This window comes from Peromyscus maniculatus, chromosome 1 (assembly GCF_049852395.1).
Source record: "Peromyscus maniculatus bairdii isolate BWxNUB_F1_BW_parent chromosome 1, HU_Pman_BW_mat_3.1, whole genome shotgun sequence".
NCBI lineage: Eukaryota > Metazoa > Chordata > Mammalia > Rodentia > Cricetidae > Peromyscus > Peromyscus maniculatus.
Genome location: NC_134852.1, coordinates 3775387 through 3785362, shown reverse-complemented (window position 1 = coordinate 3785362; position 9976 = coordinate 3775387). Strand labels below are relative to the sequence as shown.

The window sequence follows — 9976 nt, the reverse complement described above, 5'->3', positions numbered from 1 at the left end:
TTTTCCTGACTGATCTGGCTCCCTCAGACATTGTTCACAAAGTCCTGGTTCACATAAAGCCATCATACAGACCGGTTCTGAAGCTGAGTGCAAGAATCTTCTGCTGATTCTATCTGGAGTCCTGGATACAGAGAAGCCTCTGCTTCAATGGCTGCAAATGGCCTTCCTGGATTGTAGGTCTGTTTCAGTCTGTAGGAGTTGAAGGAATATGCACCAATTAGCAAATGGTTAAGGACTGTGAGGAAGTGACAAGATAAAGGCTGCTTGGATGTTTAGAGTAACACAGAGAAGTGAGTACAGAGTCAGTGGAAGGAATTACATTTGACACAGGGCACCATAATTCAAAGAGAGGTTCCAGGTGTTGACTGCAAATTTGTTGTTCTGGTTGACATTTGGTGTTGGGTAATAAAATGAGGTCCTAAGTTTGCAATAACTTAGTATGTAGCTCATTATGCAGTAACCGATAGAGTACAATCTTCACAAAAAGTTACAACTAATGTAAGGAATTTGGATTTCTTCAGAATAAAAATACATAAGAAATGAAACCATGAAAAAGTGGTGAGATGTCCTAAGGCCTTCAGAAACAATACACTATATTGACATGTTTGTTGTACTGTATGTCAAATTTACAACATGTTTAATAATATTTACATATATAACTTGTGAATATGTTCATCAGCATATGTAATTGACAGTGGAAATAAATTTTTTTGAATAATCTAGTTGTCAAGTTAATAAAATATATGAATGTTCCAAGTGGAGGAACTCACAAATTAGGATTTCATCAGGAATTGAAATCAATATCACAAAAGTAATAGTGAATGCAAGAGGAGGTCTCAAAATGTAGGATGTATCTCAACATGAAAAAAGTGATGGATGCAGAATTTGGTAAGCTTATATGATTACTTAAAGAAATAACAGCTTATGGGATCAAATGCCAAATTATAGCTTCATGTGTGATGATTCAGATAGTGTAGAACTATCATGCTTCAAAGCTCTTTAATGTAAGACACATGTGAGCTAGGTTTTAAGGATTTTCCTTGTAGTATATGTTTTGTCCCTGATATGATGAATTGAATTCCTTTCTGGTCTTAATAGTATGATGTAGCACTTGGATGCAAAGATGATGCCTAAGATTAATGTACTAGAATTCAAGATAGAGAGGATTTCCATAGCCACCATGACCTTCCCCTTGGTGCTATGGTAGACAGGGAGAAAGCTGACCCAGACATGGCAGAACACCAGCATGCTGAAAGCCAGGAACTTGGCTTCATTGAATGTGTCAGGCAGATTCCTGGACAAAAAAAAGCCATAAGGTAGCTGCCTATAGACAGTGTTCCCAGATATCCCAGGATTCAGTGGAAGGCAATAGCTGAGCCTTTGTTGCAAATGATGATGATGTGTCCATGTTCTGAATGGGCATCTTTGTCAATAAATGGAGAAAAGTTGCCAGAAAAATTCCAAAGAGAACAACTTGCAGTAGGGTACAGATGGGAATGATGAAATTAGGGGTCCTTGCTATCAGCAGCCACCTCCTCATTCTCCCTGGAGTAGTGATCTTGAAGGCTATAAGTACAGTGAGAGTTTTGGCCAGCACAGTGGAAAGAGCCACAGTGAACAGAAGTCCAAATATGTTCTGCTGTAGGATACAGGTGACTGTGCTAGGATGGCGAATATAAAGAAAGGGACAGAGAAAACAGAGGATGAGAGTGATGAGCAGGTTATAACTGAGATGCTGATTATTGGCCTTGACAATTGGAGTATCTCTATGCTTCAAAAATACCCCGAGAATGACAGCTGTGAGTGATGAGAAGCCCAGGGATATGAAGCTGAGCATCTTTCCCAAGGGGTCATCATAGGTCAGAAATGTGACAGTCTTATGTTGGCAGTGGCTCTTCTCAGTATTTGCATAGTGTGTTTCTGGACACTTCACACACTGATCCACATCTGGCAGAAATGCTGGTGATCATGAATGCATACTCAGGTTTTCTCTTTTATCCTAAGCCACTCCCATGCTCTGGAACATTGCAATGTTATCTGGACCATCTTGCTTTCTTTCAGAACAATTAAACTCCATTTGCCTTCTGCTTTATGCTGACAGAAATTAAATAGCCCCAATGCTTTCTCTGTTGTTACTTGTATCGTGTCTTCGCCTTTAGTGACACTGTTGTATTTGCTTTACAAGCTTTTAGAGCACTGAATACATTGCATGCACCTAATTTTGCTCTGATATTGCTTCTTCGTTAATACATTTCCATTCTTTTTTAAATTTTTTTTTAATTTTACAATACTATTCAGTTCTACATTATAGCCACAGACTCCCTTGTTAACTCCCTTCCTACACCCTTCCCCTTCCCCCCAGCCCACCCTCCATTCCCACCTCCTCCAGATCAAGGTGTCCCCCGAGGACTGGGATTGACCTGATAGACTCAGTCCAGGCAGGTCCAGTCCCCTCCTCCCAGCTTGAGCCATGCGTCCCTGCATAAGTCCCAGGTTTCAAACAGCTAACTCATGCAACGAGCCCAGGACCTGGTACCACTGCCTAGATGCCTCCCAAACAGATCAAGCCAATCGACTGCACGCCAGTAGGATTTGCTGAAGGAGGCAGAGGCAGGAGGATCATGAGTTTGAGGCCAGCCTGGACATTTCCATTCTTAAGAGGGCATGGGACTTCAGTGTGATAGAGAGGATTTACTTTGAAATCCTTATCTTATAATTCTGTTCTCTTATATGTAGCCCAAATGTACCTACATTCATGAAGTCCAGAGTATTATCTAAGTTTCCTCATTCTCTGAAGGAGCCTGAGTAAATTTAAATTCTGAACTTCTTGCAGCCTTGCCACTCTTCTCAAAACTCTGTAAAATAGTATCTATGTAGTGCATTGATACAGAACTGCTCATGTATTTTTATGTCTTTATGGAACAGTGTTTTAACACCGTGTTCCTGATATCTTATCAATTTACTCCTAGATTATAATTTATGCTTATGGATTTTCTGCAATATTTTCAATATATTAATAACGTCCATATTTCTATATACATTTTTCTTTGGGATATATATTTAATTCTTTTTATAGCATCACATTACCATTCATAATCATTATGTGATACATTCATATCATGATTTTACCCTCCTGGAACTCCTCTCAGATTCTCCCCATCTCCATGCCCACCCAATTCCACCCCTTTTCTTTTTCTCTTTCTTTAAAAAGAGAAATAAATAAAACACCAACAAAATGACAATTAAGAAACCTTACTCTCTCACACAGGCACACACAATCTACAAAAACTCAAAACACAAAGTTGTAAACCGATGTATAAAGGAAAAGTCCAGCCGGGCGGTGGTGGCGCACGCCTTTAATCCCAGCACTCGGGAGGCAGAGCCAGGCGGATCTCTGTGAGTTCGAGGCCAGCCTGGGCTACCAAGTGAGCTCCAGGAAAGGCGCAAAGCTACGCAGAGAAACCCTGTCTCGAAAAAACCAAAAAAAAAAAAAAAAAAAAAAAAAAAAAGGAAAAGTCCAAAAAGACCAGAAGAAAATAAATAAGAATTAGAGCCCCAAACAGCACCTCCTTCCCTGAGCCCCTATTCTAGCCCACGACTCTGCCAGCTTTACTGGAGCCAGGCTGGTTCTAGAGACATACCAACAACATATCCCCTTCGCAGCCCTCCTCTAACTCTCATCCAGCATCCTACTGCCATCCCAACCCCCATTTCCTCCTCTGAAAATGTAATGCCTCCCATGGGTACTCAGCAAAGCCTGGGACATTCAGTTGAGGCAGTTCCAAGCCCCTCCCTTCTGCATCAAAGTTGTGCAATGGACTCCCAAATGCCAGTTTATGTCCCAGGGATAGATCTGGATCCCACTTCCAGGGCTCCCTTAAACAGACCAAGGTACACAACTGAATCCCATATGCAGAGTTCCTAGTCCAGTCCCGTGTCGGCTGGACAGCTGTTGGTCTAACATTCGTGAATTCCTACTAGCTAGGTTCTGTAATCTCTGTAGATTTTCCCATTATGATCTTGATGCCTTTTGCTCATAGAAACCATCTTCCCTCTTTTTTATTTTATTTTACAATACTATTCAGTTCTACATAATAGTCACAGATTCCCTTGTTCTCCCCTTCCTGCTCCCTCCCCTTCCCCCCAGCCCACCCCCCATTCCCAACACCTCCAGATCAAGGCCACCCCCGAGGACTGAGATCTACCTGATAGACTCAGTCTAGGCAGGTACAGTCCCCTCCTCCCAGATTGAGCCAAGTGTCCCTATGTAAATCTCAGGTTTCAAACAGCTGTCTCATGCAGAGATCCCAGGACCTGGTACCACTGCCTAGATGCCTCCCAAACAGATCAAGCCAATCGACTGTCTCACCTATTCAGAGGGTCTTATCCAGTTGGGGGCACCTCAGCCTTTGGTTCATAGTTCATGTGTTTCCATTCATTTGGCTATTTGTCCTTGTGCTTTATCCAACCTTGGTTTCAACAATTCTCGCTCATATAAACCCTCCTCTTTCTCACTAATTAGACTCCCAGCTCTCCACCTGGGGACCTAGCTGTGGATGTCTGTATCCAGATTCCTCAGGCCTTGGATGGGGTTTCAAAGAACCTGGAAACAACCTAGATTCCCATCAACCTAAGAACAGATAAAGAGAATGTGATAAAAATACACAATGGAGCCGGGCGTTGGTGGCACACGCCTTTAATCCCAGCACTCGGGAGGCAGAGCCAGGCGGATCTCTGTGAGTTCGAGGCCAGCCTGGGCTACCAAGTGAGCTCCAGGAAAGGCGCAAAGCTACACAGAGAAACCCTGCCTCAAAAAACCAAAAAAAAAAAAAATACACAATGGAGTAATACTCAGCAATAAAAAATAATGGCATCATAAAATTTGGAGGCAAATGAATGGAACTAGAAAATACCATTCTGAGTGAAGTAACCCAGACTCAGAAGTACAAACATGGTATGTACTCACTCACAAGTGGATACTAGATGGAAAGCAAAGAGTAACTAGATTATAACCCACAACTCCAGAGAGGCTAGCTAACATGGGTACCCTAAGAAGGATACATGGATCACCCTGGGAAGAGAAAATAGATGAAATATCCATGAGTAAACTGGGGGTGGTGGAAAAATGGAGGGTGGGGTTGGGGAATGAGAACATAATGGAATGGGATGGTTGAACTGGAACAGGGAATGAGTAGGAGATCAATGAAAGAGATACCTTGATAGAAGGAGATATCATGAGGATAGGGAGAAACCAGGATTACAGGGAAGTTTCCATAGTAGAGAGGATGCCTGAACTGGCATAACCCAGTAATTGGATCAGTAGGTACACTAACTGTCATCATGGAGCCTTCATCCACTAACTGATGGAAGCCAATGTAAAGATAAACAACCAAACACCAGGCTGAGCTTCAGGAGTCCAGTTGAAGAATAAAGAAGAGGAATTCCATGAGAAAGAGGCATCAAGATCATGTTGGAGAAACCTATAGAGACAACCAAACCAAACTAGTTTGAGCTCATGACCTTTAGACCAACAGCTATGGAACCTCCATGGGACTGGACTAGGACCTCCGTGTAATCAAGACATATGTGTATCTTGATCTGTTTATAGGAGCTGTCAGCAGTGGGATCAGGATCCATCTCTGGTGCATGAGCTGGCTTTTTGGAGCCCACTACTTATGGTGGGACACCTTGCATAGCCATAATGAATGGGGAGTGGCATGGACCAGCCTCAACTGAATGCACCAGGCTCTGCTGACTTCCCATGTGAGGTCTTACTTTGACAGAGGAGGGAATAGGGGGTGGGTTGGTCATGGGGGGGGAAGCTGGGAGGTTGGGAGAAAGGAAGAAAGGGCAATTTTTGTTATTATATAAACTGAATAAAACCTTTTTAATTATAAAAAAAGAAGCACATCTCAACATCAAATATATGTTAACTCAGAGTAAGGAGTTGGAAAATATTTTCCAAGCAGATGGACCTAAGAAGCAAGCTGGTGTAGCTACTATAATATCTAACAAAATAGACTTCCAAACAAAATTAATCATAAGAGGTAGAGAAGAACATTTCATACATATCAAAAGGAAGAAAAAAATCCAAGAAGAGAACTTTGCAGTTTTTAACACCATGGCTCAAATGTCAAAGCCCTTATTTGTAAAAGCAACATTTCTAAACCTGAAATCACACAAAATCCTCACACATTAATTATAGAAGACTTCAATAACCCTCTCTCACCAATAGACAGGCTATCCAGATAAAACCTAAACAGTGAAATAATGGAGCTAACAGATGTTATAACTCAAATAAACTTAACAGACATTTACAGAACAATTCACACAAACACAAAAAAAGAATATACTTTCTTTTCAGCATCCCCTGGAACATTCTCCAAAGTTTGCCAAATACTTGCCACAAAGCAAGTTCAATAGATACAAGAAAACTGAAATAACCACATATATTTTATCAGACTACAGTGGATTAAAGCCGTATTTCAGCAACAACAGAACATTCATCTACTGAATCACTACTGGTTCAAGAAGAGATAAAGAAAATAAAGACTTCCTAGACTTCAATGAAAATGAATGTACAACATACCTAAACTTATGTATGGTGATATTTTATTTGTGCTGAAATGTTAATTGATTTGTTTTTTAATAAATAAAGTTACCAGGGGTTCAGAGCTAAAAGCAAGCAATTTAGCAGAAGTCCAGCAGTTGTGGCACATGCCCTTAATCTGATCACATGGCAGGCACAGTCTCTGTGTTTTCAAGGACACATCCAAGCGGTGACCCGAACCTTCAATCTCAGTATGAACCATAGAGATCTGGAGGTCTGTGTAGACAGGCAATGATGAGGAAATCATGTGGTTGGGTTTAAAGCCAATGAGAAGGTAGAACAAAAAGGCAATAAAAAGACAGGTCACATAGGAGAAGGTCTCTCTCAGGGGAAGGACAGCAGTTACTGGTAAGCTAAAGGCTATTCACTAGTGCTCTGATCTTTGGGGCTATTAACTGTGCATTTGGCTCTGTGTTTCTTATTTAATAAGACCGTTTATAATTTCATCCACACTTATGTGACCCAATGAAAGTGGTGTAGAGGAAAGTTCATAAGACTAATTGCCTACATGAAAAGGACAGATCTCACACCAGGAATGTAAGAGTACATCTGAAAGTTTTAGAACAAAATGAAACCAGAACACCGAAGAGGAGTAGATGGAAAAAAATCAGTCTGAGGCCTAAAATCAGTAAACAGAAACATAGAGATCATTGCAAAGAATCAATGAAACAAAGCATTGCTTTTTGAGAAAATCATCAAGATAGACAAACCTCCATCCAAACTAATTAAAAGACACAGAAAGAATATCCAAATTAATAAAATCAGAGATGACAAGTGGGTTACAGCAACAGTCAGCAAGGAAACCCAAAGAAACATTATGTAAAACTTTAAAAACCTGTTCTCAACAAAATTGGAAAACCTGAAAGAAAGGGATATTTTTCTTGATAGAGACAACTTACCAAAGATAAATGAAGATCAATTAAACAAATTAAACTGACCTATAATCCCCAAGGAAATAGAAGCAGCCATTAAAAATCTTTCAACCAAAGAAAGCCAGGGACCAGATGGTTTTATCAAAGAATTCTCCCAGACCTTTGAAGAAGAGCTAATATCAACATTCCTCCAATTATTCCACAAAACAGAAACAGAAGGCACATTGGCAAATACATTTTATGAGGCCATGGTAACCTTGACACTCAAACCACAAAAAGAGTCAACAAAGAAACAGAGTTACAGACTAATTTCCCTTATGAACATAGAATCAAAAATAATAAAATACTTGCAAGCAGAATCCAAGAATATATCAAAAAGATTATGTACCATGATCAAGTAAGCTTTATCCCAAAGATACAATCAATCAATGGGACCTCTTGAAACTGAGAAGCTTTTGTAGAGCAAAGGATACGGTCAACAAGGCAAAGCGACAGCCTACAGAATGGGAAAAGATCTTCACCAACCCCACATGTGACAGAGGACTGATATCCAGAATATATAAGGAACTCAAGAAATTAGACATCAAAAGGACCAATAGTCCAATTGAGAAATGGGCTTTAGAATTAAACAGAGAATTCTCAACAGAGGAAACCCAAATGGCTGAAAGACACTTAAGGAATTGCTCAACATCCCTAATCATCAGGGAAATGCAAATCAAAACAACTCTGAGATACCACCTTACACCTGTCAGAGTGGCTAAGGTCAAAAACACTGAAGACACTTTATGCTGGAGAGGATGTGGAACTCGGGGAACTCTCCTCCACTGCTTCTGGGAATGCAAGCTTGTACAACCACTTTGGAAATCAATATGGCGCTTTCTTAGAAAATTGGGAATCAATCTCCCCCAAGATCCAGCTATACCACTCCTGGGCATATACCCAAGAAATGCTCAATCATACCACAAGAGCACTTGCTCAGCTATGTTCATATCAGCATTGTTTGTAATAGCCAAAACCTGGAAACAACCTAGATGCCCTTCAACTGAAGAATGGATAAATAAATTGTGGCACATATACACAATGGAATACTACTCAGCAGAGAAAAACAATGACATCATGAGGTTTCCAGGCAAATGGATGGATCTAGAAAAAATCATCCTGAGTGAGGTAACCCGGACTCAGAAAGACAAATATGGTATGTACTCACTCATAGGAAGATGCTAGATGTGGAACAAGGATGACTGGACTGCTACTCACATCACCAGTGAGGCTACCTGGAAAACGGGACCCCAAAAAAAGACACGGAGAAATGGACGAGATCTACATGAACAGCCTGGTCATGAGTGGGAACAATGAAGGGCGACGGTTGAGGGAAAGAGAGTGGGAGATCCTAGTTGGATCAAGAAAAGAGAGGGAGAACAAGGAATAGGAGACCATGGTAAATGAAGACCACATGAGAAGGTGAGAAGGGGAGGAAGCAGAGAGCTAGGGAGGCCCACGGAGATCCACAAAGATACCCCCGCAAAAGACTGCTGGCAATGGTCGAGAGACGGCAGGAACTGACCTACTCTGGTGATGGGATGGCAAGACACTCTAATAGTTGTGACATAAACCCCATCCAAGAACTGAGGAATCTGGATGCAGACATCCACGGCTGGGCCCCTGGTGGAGCACTGGGAGTCTAATTAGTGAGAAAGAAGAGGGTTTATATGAGCGAGAATTGTTGAAGCCAAGGATGGATAAAGCACCGGGACAAATAACCAAATGAATGGAAGCACAGGATCTATGAACCAAAAGCTGAGGGGCCCCCAACTGGATCAGGCCCCCTGAATGCATGAGACAATCATCTGGCTTGATCTGTTTGGTAGGCAGCTGTGCATTGGTGCCGGGTCCTGGGCTTGTTGCATGAGTTAGCAGTTTGAATCCTGGGACGTATGCAGGGATACTTGGCTCGGTCTGGGAGGGGGGAATGGACCTGCCTGGACTGAGTCTACCAGGTCGACCCTGGTCCTCGGGGGAGACCTTGATCTGTAGGAGGTGGGAATGGGGGTGGGCTGGGGGGAGGGGGGCGAGAGGGGGAGAACAGGGGAATCTGTGGCTATTATGTTGAACTGAATGGTGTTGTAAAATAATAATAAAAAAAAGAATGTGAAAAAAATGTACATCTAGAAAGAATACAATCAATTAAAAAAAATGGAGAAAACATCGAAATATATAGAATAGCTCAGGAAATTAGACCACATTTTAACAAGTGTGATTGCATAAAACTAGTTTTGTTTGCATTCAAAAATGCTATGAGCATGTTATGAGGCAGCCCATACAAATGGAATAATATCTACTGGCTGTACTAGACTAAAGAATATCTAGAATATAGAAAGTAGTAATAAACTGGGGCTGTAGACATGAGTCATCAGTTAAGAACACTTGCTGATCTGTCAAAGGATCTGAGTTCAGTTTCAACCACCCATGTTGGCAGGCACCTCAAAACCACTTA

The 9976-nt window shown here is 41.4% G+C and overlaps 1 pseudogene; it reads right to left on the bottom strand.

Moving 5' to 3' along the window:
* Positions 1-1020: 1020 nt before the first annotated feature.
* The window catches only part of LOC143266770 (vomeronasal type-2 receptor 116-like), a 50923-nt pseudogene continuing 41967 nt past the window's right edge, over positions 1021-9976 (bottom strand).